The sequence below is a fragment of the Eurosta solidaginis genome, chromosome 1 (genome assembly GCF_040869045.1).
Source record: "Eurosta solidaginis isolate ZX-2024a chromosome 1, ASM4086904v1, whole genome shotgun sequence".
NCBI lineage: Eukaryota > Metazoa > Arthropoda > Insecta > Diptera > Tephritidae > Eurosta > Eurosta solidaginis.
In genome coordinates this window covers 63,960,409-63,978,679 of record NC_090319.1, presented here as the reverse complement: position 1 = coordinate 63,978,679, position 18,271 = coordinate 63,960,409, and the positions used below count along the sequence as shown (strand labels likewise).

The following is an 18,271-nucleotide window of genomic DNA, read 5'->3' as shown; positions in this document are numbered from 1 at the left end:
CAGCCGGTTCTATACACTGGAGTGACTCGGATTTTTTCAGGATCTAGGGGTGGCATTTTATTGTAACGCGCCTTAATTTCTCATCCATCCAAATTTGTGATCCAATGAGTAGCTCGAAGTAATTTCCTAAAAACGTTTTTGGCACCATGCTGCCGTTCATGCCAAGAGCGACTTGCGGCCGCGTCTAATGGGGCAGTTTTAACGACTGGCACCAATCATGGCCAGACAGTCTGATCAAATTCTCGTTGTTGCTCGCAACAAAGGCCACCTTCCTTTTTGACAGCCTTTTTAAGAGCTAAAATCTCAGAAGTTTGAACAGCACCAATGCCGAATACCATTCCATGCCATGCTTCTCCCCCCCTTTTTCCGGCACAAGCATTCGTGTGAGACAAGAACTGAAAGGACTGCGACTATTCACTTTGCTAGATGCTCTGGGTGTAGCTAGGAAGACCCCCTAATGGATGTCTTTTGTCAAGCCATGCTACTGAGCTATGTAGCAAACAAGAAATTAAGCGTATCACCTTAAGACGTCAGAGAATAACTATTCGGCCAGAAATGGCGCCTATGAAATCAAAACTTGCCTGAGTGGATACCATAGCGTAACTAAATTTTGCAGATGTGCGCTGTATATGCTAAAATTGACGGGGGGCCTGGATAAAATTTGCAAGCTTGTGTTAGAAGCATTGATATCAGTGGCATTCATTAAAGCGAAACGATTTATTTTAAATAAAAGTAATCAAATTTTAGATTAAAAGATGGTAATGGTTCTGTCAAAACAACGTGGTTTATAAAATAGAATGCAAAGGAAACAACGATGAAAATTGCAATTAAATTTACATAGGCACAACTAAGCGCGCATTGGGCACGCGAATAGCCGAACATGAAGCTGATATTAGGAAGCAAAAACAAAACACAGCTCTCTCGCAACACGCAACAACACACAAGCATATGATTGATTTTGCAAACACGAAAATTATAGACAAGGAAGCCAAAGAAAAAACACGATACACATTAGAGAGCTTACGGATTTTGCAAAACAGAGATAAAACGATGAACAAGAAAGAGGACACAGACGGTATCGCGGCTAGCTACCTATTATGCTTATGAGCTTTAATATTATTTAGTTAACTTTAGTATGACAAGTGTACCACATTAGATGGTATCGTTTTTAGTTGTAAAAATCAGTTTTTTAGTTTAATGACAACAATCAATGTCTAAATTCGTATTTTAGCTTCAATGTTTAAATACCAATGTAAGTGAATGTTTTCAATTTATTGGTGTATGAAACTATGTTCTTCTAGAGATTATTTTAAATCATTAACTGTTGTTGTTTGGTATGTTTTATTGTTAAAAATATAGATCCGCCCCTGAAGATGCCAAGGAAAGTTGGCGAAACGTTGGGCCGTAAGGTGAAATAACTCGTTTTATTTGCACTCAACCCATTTAGATCGAACGAGCTTAAAAATACACAAAAAAAAATATTTTGCTTAGCATAAAAGTCATGAGTTCTTTATAATTGACCGCGTTACTTCAGTTTCCCGACTAGTCCGACTGTTCACCACGTCAGGGTAGTAACTAACCCAGTCGCTTGGTCGACTGTCTTGAGAAAGTTTATGTTTAACCACCTTGAGTCTTCTTGGGAATACCTAGAGCCTCACCTGTGGGAGCTGTGAAGCTATAAAGCTTCGCGTTGCGCTTATCAACCCCTTGAATCCAACATTCAGGTGATGTTTATGCTTGGTTTGGATAGGCTATAATCAATGGGACTCACTTCAAGGGATAAGTTAGAAGTAAGGCGGCCAATTTCATGAAATTCCAAACCCTGAGATCTTTGGTTTTGTGTAATGGTCAAATGTGAAATCGCAACAAATAATTGATAAACAGAAAAGTCTCAATTTTCAAACCCTTCTAATTAGCATATCTTCAACTTTGAGATGAGATGAGAGAGAATCATTTCAAAAAGGTATTAAAATTCCATTAAAATCCGCTCAAATTTCTCAATTTGAGAACTACCGCAAATTCAATTTAGTATCTCAAACAGCAGCAGGTTTTACATATAATATTAAGGTATTTAGCTTTCACTCATTTTACTAAAAACAGCCTTCGTTAAACTTCATATTAGGTCCAAGGAATAATTATTGGCTGATAATGCCTCTAGACCCTTGGATTGTCATCCGAAACCAGGAGATAGAAGAAGCCACCCTAAAACCCAAAGTCTCCAGGTGAAAACTGGTGGGCTACAAGCCCTATTTTTGGGGTATCCCAGCGGGTTAGGTGGCTTAAAATATACCCGCGGCAGGTATGCCTGTCGTAAGAGGTGACTAAAATACCAAATTATTTCAAGGGGTTGTGTAGCGTAACACTTTCAAGGTATTGCCAGCGTAATATATAGCTTCTCAAACCCAATCGTCAACCTCACCTACCCGTCGCCTGTTTTTTCAACAGGCGAGGCTATGGCGACCCCAAGTTCCTCATGGAACCAGGGGGGTGGGATTTCGTGATAGCCTAGAAGGTTTCATGTGGTCATAGGAAAACATATACATAACTTGGGCTATAAAAAATATTAGGTGGCATCCTTGTTATACCCGCTGTACTTGTGCACAGGGTATTATAACTTTGATTGGATAACGGTTGGTTGTACAGGTATAAAAGTATCGAGATAGATATATAATTCCATATATCAAAATCATCAGTATCGAAATAAAAATAAAATAAAAAAATTTTAAGCACGTCCTTTATATAAATGGGCAAAAATCAGCGAAAAATGTCTCCTTATATAAAGAGATATGCTTGCTAAACTTTGATTTTTAAATTTTGACATAGAAATTGGAAAAAGAATTTGTGGGAAGTAAAAATATAAAAGTAGAGCGCAATTGATTGACTAATAATATCTCCTTTCCGCCCAAATTTCCAATCCAAGTAATGTGCGTTCCACTTTTATATTTTTACTTCTCATAAATAATTTTGCAATTTCTATGTCAAAATTTAAAGATCAAAAATTAGCAAGAATATGTCTTTATATAAGGAGATATTTTCGCTGATTTTTGTCAATTTATATAAAGGAAGTGCCTGACATTTTTATACTCAGTTGAGCAGAGCTCACAGAGTATATTAACTTTGATTGCATAACGGTTGGTTGTACAGGTATAAAGGAATCGAGATAGATATAAACTTCCATTTATCAAAATCATCAGTATCGAAAAAAAATTCGATTGAGCCATGTCCGTCCGTCCGTCCGTCCGTCCGTTAACACGATGACTTGAGTAAATTTTGAGGTATCTTGATGAAATTGGGTATGTAGGTTCCTGGGCACTCATCTCAGATCGCGATTTAAAATGAACGATATCGGACAATAACCACGCCCACTTTTTCAATATCGAAAATTTCGAAAAATCGAAAAAGTGCGATAATTCATTAGCAAATACGCATTAAGCGATGAAACTTGGTAGGTGAGTTGAGCTTATGACGCAGAATAGAAAACTAGTAAAATTTTGGACAACGGGCGTGGCACCGCCCACTTTTAAATGAAGGTAACTTAGAAGTTTTGCAAGCTGTAATTTGGCAGTCGTTGAAGATATCATGATGAAATTTGGCAGGAACGTTACTCTTATCACTTTATGTCTACTTAATAAAAATTAGCAAAATCGGGGAACGACCACGCCCACTTTTTAAAAAATTTTTTTTTTAAATTCAAATTTAAAAAAAAAAGTTAATATCTTTACAGCATATAAGTAAATTATGCCAACATTCAACTCCAGTAATGGTATGGTGCAATAAAATACAAAAATAAAAGAAAATTTCAAAATGGGCGTGGCTCCGCCCTTTTTCATTTAATTTGTCTAGGATCTTTTAACGCCATAAGTCGAACAAAAATTAACCAATCCTTGTGAAATTTGGTATAGGCTTAGCTCCTAGGACAATAACTGTTTTCTGTGAAAAAGGGCGAAATCGGTTGAAGCCACGCCCAGTTTTTATACACAGTCGACCGTCTGTCCTTCCGCTCGGCCGTTAACACGATAACTTGAGCAAAAATCGATATATCTTTACTAAACTCAGTTCACGTACTTATCTGAACTCACTTTGTATTGGTGTAAAAAATGGCCGAAATCCGACTATGACCACGCCCAGTTTTTCGATATCGAAAATTACGAAAGATGAAAAAAAATGCCATAATTATATACCAAATACGAAAAAAGGAATGAAACATGGTAATTGTATTGGTCTATTGACGCAAAATATAACTTTAGAAAAAAACTTGGTAAAATGGGTGCGACACCTACCATATTAAGTAGAAGAAAATGAAAAAGTTTTGCAGGGCGAAATCAAAAGCCCTTGGAATCTTGGAAGGAATAATGTACGTGGTATTACATATATAAATAAATTAGCGGTACCCGACAGATGATGTTCTGGATCACCCTAGTCCACATTTTGGTAGATAGCTCGAAAACGCCTTCACATATACAACTAAGGGCCACTCCCTTTTAAAACCCTCATTAATACCTTTAATTTGATACCCATATCGTACAAACACATTCTAGAGTCACCCCTGGTCCACCTTTATGTCGATATCTCGAAAAGGCGTCCACCTGTAGAACTAAGGCCCACGCCCTTTTAAAATACTCATTAACACCTTTCATTTGATACCCATATCGTACAAACAAATTCTAGTGTCACCCCTGGTCCACCTTTATGGCGATAACTCGAAAAGGCGTCCACCTATAGAACTTAGGCCCACTCCCTTTTAAAATACTCATTAACACCTTTCATTTGATACCCATATAGTACAAACAAATTCTAGAGTCAGCCCTGGTCCACGTTTATGGCGATATCTCGAAAAGGCGTCCACATATAGAACTAAGGCCCACGCCCTCTTAAAATACTCATTAACACCTTTCATTTGATACTCATATCGTACAAACAAATTCTAGAGTCACCCCTGGTCCATCTTTATGGCGATATCTCGAAAAGGCGTACATCTATAGAACTTAGGCCCACGCTCTTTTAAAATACTCATTAATACCTTTCATTTGATACCCATATCGTACAAACGCATTCTAGAGTCACCCCTGGTCCACCTTTATGTCGATATCTCGAAAAGGCGTCCACCTGTAGAACTAAGGCCCACGCCCTTTTAAAATACTCATTAACACCTTTCATTTGATACCCATATCGTACAAACGCATTCTAGAGTCACCCCTGGTCCACCTTTATGTCGATATCTCGAAAAGGCGTCCACCTGTAGAACTAAGGCCCACGCCCTTTTAAAATACTCATTAACACCTTTCATTTGATACCCATATCGTACAAACGCATTCTAGAGTCACCCCTGGTCCACCTTTATGTCGATATCTCGAAAAGGCGTCCACCTGTAGAACTAAGGCCCACGCCCTCTTAAAATACTCATTAACACCTTTCATTTGATACTCATATCGTACAAACAAATTCTAGAGTCACCCCTGGTCTACCTTTATGGAGATATCTCGAAAAGGCGTCCACCTATAGAACTAAGACCCACGCCCTTTTAAAATACTCATTAACACCTTTCATTTGATACCCATAACGTACACAAAAATTCTAGAGTCACCCCTGGCCCACCTTTATGGCGATATATCGAAAGGGCATCCACCTATAGAACTAAGGCCCACTCCCTTTTAAAATACTCATTAATACCTTTCATTTGATACCCATAACGTACACAAAAATTCTAGAGTCACCCCTGGCAGGGCGAAATCAAAAGCCCTTGGAATCTTGGAAGGAATAATGTACGTGGTATTACATATATAAATAAATTAGCGGTACCCGACAGATGATGTTCTGGATCACCCTAGTCCACATTTTGGTAGATAGCTCGAAAACGCCTTCACATATACAACTAAGGGCCACTCCCTTTTAAAACCCTCATTAATACCTTTAATTTGATACCCATATCGTACAAACACATTCTAGAGTCACCCCTGGTCCACCTTTATGTCGATATCTCGAAAAGGCGTCCACCTGTAGAACTAAGGCCCACGCCCTTTTAAAATACTCATTAACACCTTTCATTTGATACCCATATCGTACAAACAAATTCTAGTGTCACCCCTGGTCCACCTTTATGGCGATAACTCGAAAAGGCGTCCACCTATAGAACTTAGGCCCACTCCCTTTTAAAATACTCATTAACACCTTTCATTTGATACCCATATAGTACAAACAAATTCTAGAGTCAGCCCTGGTCCACGTTTATGGCGATATCTCGAAAAGGCGTCCACATATAGAACTAAGGCCCACGCCCTCTTAAAATACTCATTAACACCTTTCATTTGATACTCATATCGTACAAACAAATTCTAGAGTCACCCCTGGTCCATCTTTATGGCGATATCTCGAAAAGGCGTACATCTATAGAACTTAGGCCCACGCTCTTTTAAAATACTCATTAATACCTTTCATTTGATACCCATATCGTACAAACGCATTCTAGAGTCACCCCTGGTCCACCTTTATGTCGATATCTCGAAAAGGCGTCCACCTGTAGAACTAAGGCCCACGCCCTTTTAAAATAATCATTAACACCTTTCATTTGATACCCATATCGTACAAACGCATTCTAGAGTCATCCCTGGTCCACCTTTATGTCGATATCTCGAAAAGGCGTCCACCTGTAGAACTAAGGCCCACGCCCTTTTAAAATACTCATTAACACCTTTCATTTGATACCCATATCGTACAAACGCATTCTAGAGTCACCCCTGGTCCACCTTTATGTCGATATCTCGAAAAGGCGTCCACCTGTAGAACTAAGGCCCACGCCCTCTTAAAATACTCATTAACACCTTTCATTTGATACTCATATCGTACAAACAAATTCTAGAGTCACCCCTGGTCTACCTTTATGGAGATATCTCGAAAAGGCGTCCACCTATAGAACTAAGACCCACGCCCTTTTAAAATACTCATTAACACCTTTCATTTGATACCCATAACGTACACAAAAATTCTAGAGTCACCCCTGGCCCACCTTTATGGCGATATATCGAAAGGGCATCCACCTATAGAACTAAGGCCCACTCCCTTTTAAAATACTCATTAATACCTTTCATTTGATACCCATAACGTACACAAAAATTCTAGAGTCACCCCTGGCCCACCTTTATGGCGATATATCGAAAGGGCATCCACCTATAGAACTTAGGCCCACGCTCTTTTAAAATACTCATTAATACCTTTCATTTGATACCCATATCGTACAAACGCATTCTAGAGTCACCCCTGGTCCACCTTTATGTCGATATCTCGAAAAGGCGTCCACCTGTAGAACTAAGGCCCACGCCCTCTTAAAATACTCATTAACACCTTTCATTTGATACTCATATCGTACAAACAAATTCTAGAGTCACCTCTGGTCTACCTTTATGGAGATATCTCGAAAAGGCGTCCACCTATAGAACTAAGACCCACGCCCTTTTAAAATACTCATTAACACCTTTCATTTGATACACATAACGTACACAAAAATTCTAGAGTCACCCCTGGCCCACCTTTATGGCGATATATCGAAAGGGCATCCACCTATAGAACTTAGGCCCACGCTCTTTTATAAACTCATTAATACCTTTCATTTGATACCCATATCGTACAAACGCATTCTAGAGTCACCCCTGGTCCACCTTTATGTCGATATCTCGAAAAGGCGTCCACCTGTAGAACTAAGGCCCACGCCCTTTTAAAATACTCATTAACACCTTTCATTTGATACCCATATCGTACAAACAAATTCTAGTGTCACCCCTGGTCCACCTTTATGGCGATAACTCGAAAAGGCGTCCACCTATAGAACTTAGGCCCACTCCCTTTTAAAATACTCATTAACACCTTTCATTTGATACCCATATAGTACAAACAAATTCTAGAGTCAGCCCTGGTCCACGTTTATGGCGATATCTCGAAAAGGCGTCCACATATAGAACTAAGGCCCACGCCCTCTTAAAATACTCATTAACACCTTTCATTTGATACTCATATCGTACAAACAAATTCTAGAGTCACCCCTGGTCCATCTTTATGGCGATATCTCGAAAAGGCGTACATCTATAGAACTTAGGCCCACGCTCTTTTAAAATACTCATTAATACCTTTCATTTGATACCCATATCGTACAAACGCATTCTAGAGTCACCCCTGGTCCACCTTTATGTCGATATCTCGAAAAGGCGTCCACCTGTAGAACTAAGGCCCACGCCCTTTTAAAATACTCATTAACACCTTTCATTTGATACCCATATCGTACAAACGCATTCTAGAGTCACCCCTGGTCCACCTTTATGTCGATATCTCGAAAAGGCGTCCACCTGTAGAACTAAGGCCCACGCCCTTTTAAAATACTCATTAACACCTTTCATTTGATACCCATAACGTACAAACGCATTCTAGAGTCACCCCTGGTCCACCTTTATGTCGATATCTCGAAAAGGCGTCCACCTGTAGAACTAAGGCCCACGCCCTCTTAAAATACTCATTAACACCTTTCATTTGATACTCATATCGTACAAACAAATTCTAGAGTCACCCCAGGTCTACCTTTATGGAGATATCTCGAAAAGGCGTCCACCTATAGAACTAAGACCCACGCCCTTTTAAAATACTCATTAACACCTCTCATTTGATACCCATATCGTACAAACAAATTCTAGTGTCACCCCTGGTCCACCTTTATGGCGATAACTCGAAAAGGCGTCCACCTATAGAACTTAGGCCCACTCCCTTTTAAAATACTCATTAACACCTTTCATTTGATACCCATATAGTACAAACAAATTCTAGAGTCACCCCTGGTCCACGTTTATGGCGATATCTCGAAAAGGCGTCCACATATAGAACTAAGGCCCACGCCCTCTTAAAATACTTATTAACACCTTTCATTTGATACCCATGTCGTACAAAATAAATTCTAGAGTCACCCCTGGTCCACCTTTATGGCGATATCTCGAAAAGACGTCCACATATAGAACTAAGGCCCACGCCCTCTTAAAATACTTATTAACACCTTTCATTTGATACCCATGTCGTACAAAATAAATTCTAGAGTCACCCCTGGTCCACCTTTATGGCGATATCTCGAAAAGACGTCCACCTATAGAACTTAAGCCCACTCCCTTTTAAAATTATCATTAACACATTTCATTTGATACCCATATCGTACAAGCAAATTCTCGAGTCAGGCCTGGTCCACCTTTATGGCGATATCCCTAAATGGCGTCCATCTATAGATCTATGGCCCACTTCCTCTTAAAATACTCTTTAATAACTTTCATTTGATACACATGTCATACAAACACATTCCAGGGTTACCCTAGGTTCCTTTTACAACATGGTGATTTCTCTTACTTTGTCTCCACAGCTCTCAACTGACTATGTAATGTTCGGTTACACCCGAACTTAGGCTTTCTTACTTGTTTTATTTTATTTTTATTTTCTCCTTTTTTACATTTTCTCAGTGTCTTAACCTATCTGTTAAGTTTTCCGCTTGTAGCTCAATGAGGACTTACATAAAAATCAATCCCAAAATTCCCTCCGTTCCCTTTGATTTTTCTAAATATCTCAGTCCGTGCGCCCCCTAGCGAAACTTTTGCATTGTGTCATCGGCTGTCATCGACCTCTGAATTAAGCTCTAAATTTTTAGCCTCTAGCTCATCGAGAAGCTACTTAAAACCCGGTTTCACATTTCCAAATTATTAACAAATTTTTCGATCCGTGCGCCACCTAACGGAATTTTTTTCTCCTTTTGTTCCTTTGTCACGGTGTCTTAACCTGTCTCTGTGGTTTCATGTTTGTAGCTCAATGAGAAGTTACTTTAAAATCGATATCAAAACACCAAATTTCCAAATTCTTATCTAAATATTTCGATCCGTGCGCCACCTAACGGAATTGTTTTCTCCTTTTCTTAAATTTTCTTGGCGTCTTATCCTATCTGTGAAGTTTTACAGTTGTAGCTCAATCGCAAAATTCCCGTGCGCCCCCGAGCAAATTTTTTTGTATCGTGTCCACGGTTGCCACTTTTGGTCCATTTGGACCCAAAAATGGTACCTTCCAACTCCATTTGGTCCGCTGGTCCCTTTTTTTTTTTAATTTTGTTCCTTTTTAGAAAGTAGCCACGATTTTGGTACTTTTCTTCCTTTTTCACTGAGGTTAAAATTCATAACTCTGCCCACAACATTTGGCACACTTTCATTAACCCGCATATAATTTTCAATTTACTTATGTAAAAATTGCTCAGTCAATAAAATATAGCACGCCAATGACATTTCATAGGAGATATTTTAGGCGAGGCATTAATAATAAAAGTCATGGATCTAAGGGCAAACACATTACACGGACTTATCAGAAAAAATTGTTGTTTTAGTATCAAGATATTTCGATCGGTTATCAAACACTTTTCGTGATAGATTTTTTTTCACTAGTTGAGCTAAGAAAATTTTTCTCAAATGCACGTGTGCCTCTAAGAAATTTGGCAGGGCTTTCCACTGATGGATGAATTTGAATTGAAAACTAAGTAAAATAATGAAATTAATTGGTTTTATGTTTGGTAACACTTTCAAAATTTTTTACAAAGAAATCCTATGTAAAAATTGCAGGAGTATTGTGGTGTTCCAGGAGTATTGTGGTGGTAAGGCACGCCGAATACGTGAAAACTTAGTAGCTTGGCATAAGACATATTTTAACTGTAAGTAAGGCAGGAATACTTCTTGAAAGCGGTAACTTTATAAATGAATAACGAATCGCGTTTGAAAAAATTTACTTTTATGTTCAGATTTTGAAGCAAATGTAAAAAAGATTTGATTTCGAAGGAAGTTTTTTGTGTTTTATTCAACGCTGTTAAGTAATTTCTAGTACCTACTTAAATGTAATCAGGTTCTGTTATTGCACCGTTGATACTTTTAAGACGTTTGATTTTTAATCTCAACGTTCAGGGGAAAAAGTAAGCATCATTTATGATTTACTGAGTTTGCTCATAGTTCGGCTACACCAAAACGCAAATTTTTGAGCCTTTTCTTACTAAAAGCGCAGTTATGGCTATACATTTTATTTCTTTCCAATAGCAACAATTGCTTTGTCAGCAAAACTACGTTCAAAACGTATATTTAGTGAAGGCATAGACTTATCCTTGAAATTTGAAAATATAATACCTTAAATTAGTGTTTTTGTTTGTGCAGTTTGAACTAAGTCCCTGTTCGCTAAGTTTACTAAAATTTTGTATAGAAAACCATGGAAACATCCTGAAATTTTATATTTAAAACGACTACGACACATTTGTGAATTGCTTGTATCACAATCAAATAAAACAAAAATTTGGTCCTTTTTTCTATGATTTGGTCCTTTTTTTCGATGAATTTTGGTCCCAAATGAAAACAGGGTGTGGCAGCCGTGATCGTGGCAGCCGTGATCGTGTCATCGGCTGTCATCGATCTCTGAATTAAGTTTGAAATTTCAAGTATCTAGCTCATCGAGAAGTTACTTAAAAGCTGGTTTGAAAATTTTTAAATTCTTATCTAATTATTTCGATCCGTGCGCCACTTAACGGATTTTTTTCCTTTTGTTGCATTGTCACGATGTTCTAACGCGTTTCACGTTTGTAGCAATGAGAAGTTACTTAAAAATCGATTGCAAGATTTGTATGAAAAGCGAACAAATATTCAACCGTAAAAAGGTTTTTTTTGAAATTATTTTTAGCACAAAATCAAAAGTTAATAGGTATAAAATAGTCTTTATGAAGTAAGATGTATTTAAGGAATGACATGAAAAGCAGTTGGTTATAGAACGAAAAAGGAAAGGGTGTGATTTAAGGGGGTATGCATTAGAGGTGTACGCCGATCATTTTATCGCCGGCGTGTGCCGTCCTATTTACCAAAGATAACATTCAGGAAAGGTTTTGTTTACATGTATTTAAGAAGTCGACTTTTTGGCCTTTTTGTACCTCCCATGGCAGGCGGTTTATATACTGGAGTGACTGGGATTTTTTTCAAGACCTAGCGTTGGAATTTAATTGTAACGCGCCTTAATTTCTCTCTTTCAAAATTTGTCATCCAATAAGTAGCTCGACGTAATTTCTTAAAAACATTTGTGGCACCATGCTGCCGTTCACACCAAAGGCGCGTCTAATGGCGCAGTTTTAAAGACTAGTACCAATCATGGATAGTCTGATCAAATGCTCGTTGTTGCTCGCAACAAAGGCCGCCTTCCGTTTTTACAGCCTTTTTAACACACTTTTATTAGCTTGGCCTGTATCTATCTATGTATCCATGTATGTATGTAACGGAATCTTTGAGTTTAATTTTCATCGGTTTCTGGAAGTCTGATTAATTTGAAACTTTGCATACGTATCAAGGACCGATGACAATGCAATTATTTGAGAACAGATTCCCATTATCCTTACTAACACGCTTATATTAGCTTCACTTGTATGACGCTTGTTTGTAACTCTCTTGCCTAGGCGCGAAAAGGAGAGTTAGACCCATCTAGCGGAAATTAGCGGCAAAACGAGTTGGCTTAATAGCGGAGACACGAACCTCTGTGCTACGATGCTATCAACAGCAAATATCTAAGTGGATTGTAGATACTAAAACAGCACGATATTTGCGTGTTTTTTAGTTTTTTTAAACTACATTTATATTATTAAGAGCTAAAATCTCCGAAGTTTGAACAGCACGAATGCTGAATACCAGTCCCCGTCATGCCTCTCCCCTCTTTTTCAGGCACAAGCATTCAGGTGAGACAAGAACTTATAGGACTGCGTCTACACAAAATATATTTAATGCGGTTCCCACATTGGCGTGTTTAATTTTTTCTTAAATTTAAAAAATTTAAATTTTAGGTGGTAAATTTACAAAACTATCCTCAGTGGTATACAAAATTACACTCAATCAAATCGTGTGTACTATTTCCGTTGCACCTTTCTTCTTCACACTCCTGTGATGATTTACTAGCAAATGTCCAAGTTTCTATAAATTTCACTCACCATCTCAACATCTCATCTAAGCTTTTATACTTCGAAAAATCGCGAATAAGCCTAAAGTTACGTTAAAGTGTGTAAGACTAATTTGTAATTCCTATGCACGAATTTTATTTTCCTGAGAATGACGTACGGGGCGTATGAGCAATCTTACATTCATGTTTGTTGGCCCAATACCATAAGAGGTATACCATATGACATATATAACTACAATGTAGGTTCGGCACACTTTCACATGCATTTATTCTGGGCAAATTTATTACACTCTGCAGCCGATCTCATCCTGCTTGGCCCAAATTTTCCTATTATTGTACCATAGCAGCAGCGAAAATTTGCATACATCACATGCCATTTGAATTGCATGAATTTTTTTGGCAACCGAACTGCAGCAGCATCACCTTTGGTAACTGGCCAAAGGCGAAGCTTCAGCAGTAAAAAGCAAATGCAGAAACACCACTGACAGCAGGTATTTGTAAAAGCGGAATTTATGTTGCAGCAACAGACAAAAGCTTTAATTGCTTTTATATTTATTGGTGTGCGTTGCAAGTGTCTATATATGAAACGCACATCTACATATGTATACCAATAAACATTTTTGCTCCATCTCAAATTATGGTCAAATGTCAAATATTCAGTATGGCAAAATGGTCTTTATTTAGACTACTTTAGGTGTAGTACAATTACAATACTCGCGTACTTCGCTAAAGGTTAAAATCAAACTGATTGATTACCGCGCTGCTTTTATACTCTCCGTTAGCTTCGTTCGCCTATTTCTCCTTAGGTCTAGACTTTTCACGAATATGCCTTTTGGAAAAGTTGCATTTCATACTTAGTTATTTAGCTATATTCGTGTGTATGTGTGGGTAAAAACTTCTGCTCTTGGCTGATGATAACGTGATGTGTATGTGAAATCTCTTTGCTTCAAGCTGCTGTGTGGCTGCTTGTTTAATGTGTTCATGTACATGCTTACCTTATTGTTGTTGTGCATTTCTTTAGCAGCAGCATAGTGATGTATAAAACTGCTAATATTCGCCACAATATTAAAAAATGTGTAGTTGGAGAACGTTACGAGAAAATATATCCAAGAAGGGAGGCCAATCATCCTCAACCTCCTCTTTCGAACTAGCGGAAGTCGCCGCGTTTAAGGTTGCAGTGAATGAGATGCCATCCAAATTTGAACCAATAATCAAGCGCCGCTTAAGGTGCCCAAGACCATGGTGCAGTCGAAGGGCGTTCCGGAGGTCCTGATCTCGATTTTGACAGATAATTTGAAAGTTATCGTCATTTGAATTTTAGAACGCAGGCCAGGGCAATATCACGGGAATATTTTGGCTCCTACGGATACAATTGAATCGGGCACGGCGCGGGGTAAGCAATCCGGAGCCCTACCAGAAATATGCTTTCTGCACTTGTATAGATAGGCTTCGAGCTAAGGAAACGGTTGACAGTTACTTTCTCCTGATCGGCGGCCAAATACTTCTACCATCTACTCGCAGGCAGCACACCGAAATTATTATGCTTTCTAAATCTACTTTATTCTTCGTAATTGAAGTTTGGACGGGTCACTGTCGAATGAGAGTGTATGCGATACATCTAAACATTCTAAAATATCCTTTCACTGCAGCATGAGGTGGAGTCATGAAGTCAATTCTTTCTTGACTGTGCATATATTGTCAGAAATAGACAGAGGTATTCTAGGACTTACGTCGATTTTATTTTACTTATGAGGGATCTCAACGGAAATTGATAAAGTTTAATCCTACTTACTATGGCAGCTATCGCTCAACGTAATTTTGTCTAATCCCCATATGCTGGCTCTGTATGGCTGACAGTTCCAACTTTTGTAATATTCCAAAGAAAATAAAACTATTAAAATTTTAAGTCACCGAACGCAGGAAAATGGAAGTGAGGGTGATCAATAACTTATCAATCTTTGCTTATCCAAGCAGCAGTGCTGCACAACGCCGACAGAGCTTCGAATACAAAAGCGATCTTTTTGTAGTAGCATGTGTTAACATGAAAAATGTTTGAGCATAGAATGTATGTATGAGTTATCAGGTTCTCAGGTCCTTACACCCGCTTACACACATTGAGATAAACCTTGAGGTCCCATGCTAATTGTCGTAAGTTGCGGGTTATATTTTCGAATGGACAACACAGATATGACGGCTATGGACAGCTCCCACTGTCTAACCAACGCTGGGAAGTTTTATACCATGTGCAAGTATGCTCATTCCAAGAGAACGATCACGTATAACTGATATGTTCCTATGTCACTTCTAGGTCAACAGCGCTTGCCCCGTAGTCGTGTTTTTGATGTTTTTGCCTATAGAGAAGGGATTCGGGGTGTCGGGGGACCAGTTCTTCGAAACGACAATACGAAGATGCCTAAAAATGTTTACAGCCTCTGTAGTGTGGTTTGCTTTATGGAGAAATAGAGAATGTACTTAAGTGTAGGCGTAATACGAGGAAGTAGCAGGACGAAAGGAAATTAAGGGGGGAAATAGAAAATAACCGTTATCGATGATTTAATTGTTAGACATTTAGTTTGTTATCGGCATAGTTTCAGCGTGGTAGATACATGTTTTCGATTTTTTATTATTATCGAGTAATTACAAATTTGTTATCGATAACAAATATTATTGATGAGTTATCAGTTTGCTAACGAAAAGTTATTGATTTTATTTGCACATTTTTCGATTTACTATAGCAAATTGTATATTCGTTGTCGAAAATTGATTGAAGTGTAATGGAAAATTTATCGATTCGTTATTGAAAATGTATGAAGTTGTTTTCGAAAAAAAATCGATTAGTTATAAAAACGTATTTTTCGAAGTGTTATCGTCATCGACAACTTGTTGGTTTGTAATCGGCGTCTTACCGATTTATGGGCGGCCACCGTGGTGTGATGGTAGCGTGCTCCGCCTACCACACCGGATGCCCTGGGTTCAAACCCCGGGCAAAGCAACATCAAAAATTTTAGAAATAAGGTTTTTCAATTAGAAGAAATTTCGCCCCTCGGCAGTGTTTGGCAAGAAAAGCTCTCAGTGAAAACTCATCTGCCTTACAGATGCCGTTCGGAGTCGGCATAAAATCATGTAGGTCCCGTCCGGCCAATTTGTAGGGAAAATCAAGAGGAGCACGACGAAAATTGGAAGAGAAGCTCGGCCTTAGATCTCTTCGGATGTTATCGCGCCTTACATTTATTTTTTTTTTTTTTATTTATTTGTTATAGAAATGCTCTGGTCGTACATATTGTAGTGCATTTTGGGGAGTTCCTGCTAATTATGCACCTTCTGCTAACGTTCGAATCGCTGAACTGTCGATTAAATAACTCCAATATTCAGTATTGTAAAACTGTCTTTACTCTCAGTTCGCCTCGTTCACCTATTTCTCCTAAGATCTAGACGTTTCACAAACATGCCTTCTAGAACAGTTGTATCTCATGCTTGGTTATTTAGCTATTTACAGGTACATATACATATCTGTAGTATATGTTTTTCTTCTAGCCATATGTATGTGTATGTGTGAGTAACAAATTCTGCTCTTAGCAGCCGGCTATATATAGGTATGTGAAATAATCTCTCTGCTTCAAGCTGCTGGCTATGTGTATGGAATATTCTTCGTTGCCTTGTTCATAAGTGTATCTGCTTGCTGTTTTTGTTGTTGTGATTATTTACTAACAGCATAGTAATGCTAATATTCGCCAAAATATGTATGCTTACACATCGAACTTTACGCTTACTAGATATTCACGCCTTTTTTCAATTTCCTTTACTTTTAGGTTGCGACCACAATATTTCTCCTACGAACTATTGAGAATGTACCTCGAGCTTTGTGCGGAAATGTAAAAAAATTAGCGGTTATTTCAGATGCCTGAGAGATTATAATAGCAATGTTTATTGGGTTATCTTCCTCAGCCCATGTTGGTACTCATTTATGCATTCCCTTGATTCTGTGTGTGTGTTTGAGTAGTTCGTTGTGTGCAAATGTTTGCAACTGTAATTGCTTGCAAGAAATTATTGAATATGTAAATTTGATTTTATGCTATTTTACCTTGAAAAATTTAAACCTTTTTTTATTTGAAGTTTCACTGCACAAAGGTCACACAATGCAGTTGCTTGCTTCTCGGCTGCAGGCAAAAGCAGATTGTCATAGTTGCAACGCCTGCCCTTTTGCTGCATTGAACGTGTGAACTTTTGTTTGTAGTTGGATATTATCTTATTTGTTTCTGACTATAAGCCATGGTGTGTATGAATGAGCGATAAGTTGAATTTGAATTTTTTGTTTGCATGCTATGGAGTGTTGTAGAAGGGTAAGATAGGGTAAAAATTATTGAACTAGAACTGATGGCAGGATCAATTGCAGAATCTTTTAAGATGTCCATTTCCCTGCCTATACGTATCTATTGTGATGAATATTAGTGACACTAAGTGATACTCACATCACTAGTCTGATGATAAGTAAATGAAGCCACAACAACAATAAAGCAGGCAGTCACTTGTATCTACATAAACGAATCAATCATTATGTCTACACATATGTACGTACACGCCGCGGAGAGAGACGCACAAACACATGCATATATCTTATCTGAGATGCTCCTAAAAGTAGGCAATTATCTGTAGAAGTATAACTCACATATACACGCGCATATGAGAAGCTATAACGTGCATCTGTAGTTATGTTATAGCTGGTAATTTTATAGCTGGTAGCAAATTCTAGAAATAGAAACGCCTAGAAATATGTCAACGAGGAAACCAAAAAGTATAAAAGCAGCAGCAGCTGAGGCACGAGGAATCTGTTTTATTTAAGCACGCTATCTGTCGAGTAGTAGAAGTGTTATTGTGAAGTACTTTAATAAAGGCCATATTGCATTATTGAATAGTGGAGTTATTTATTCAACAATTTAGTGATTCGAACGTTAGTAAATGATTGCAAATAAGCGGAGTTACACTAAAATCGTTACAGTATGTTTCGGCAGGATCAGGTTGGTTATTGATGACAATTTGTGATCGGTCATACCTATTGGATGGGACGAAGCACTGCTACAACAACAACATCTCTACAGGTATGAGAGCTCCTTTACACATTTTTGTTTCCTTTAGTATAGTCCTATACCTAACTGAAATTTCCTATGTGGTTTATGTATTCATTGGAAATTTACGCTCTGTTATTTATTTTTACGGATGTATTGAACTACCCTTGTGCTTTCTTCTGTGGTTTTAATCACTGCATTGTCTCTTAAATCACTGCGGCACTAAATATGTAATACATTTT

The 18,271-nt window shown here is 38.1% G+C and overlaps 1 protein-coding gene across 6 annotated transcripts in view; it reads left to right on the top strand.

The window, feature by feature from the left end:
* The window catches only part of Naam (Nicotinamide amidase), a 271,292-nt gene that overhangs the window by 209,201 nt on the left and 43,820 nt on the right, over window positions 1-18,271 (top strand). Inside the window, exon 1 of one of the 6 annotated variants that reach the window (XM_067770468.1) lies at window positions 17,972-18,062. The exons of the other annotated variants lie outside the window; for them this stretch is intronic. The gene's annotated coding sequence lies outside the window, so the exon portion shown is untranslated. Of the gene's footprint in view, window positions 1-17,971; window positions 18,063-18,271 lie in introns of those variants that run through there. 6 annotated transcript variants of the gene reach the window in all.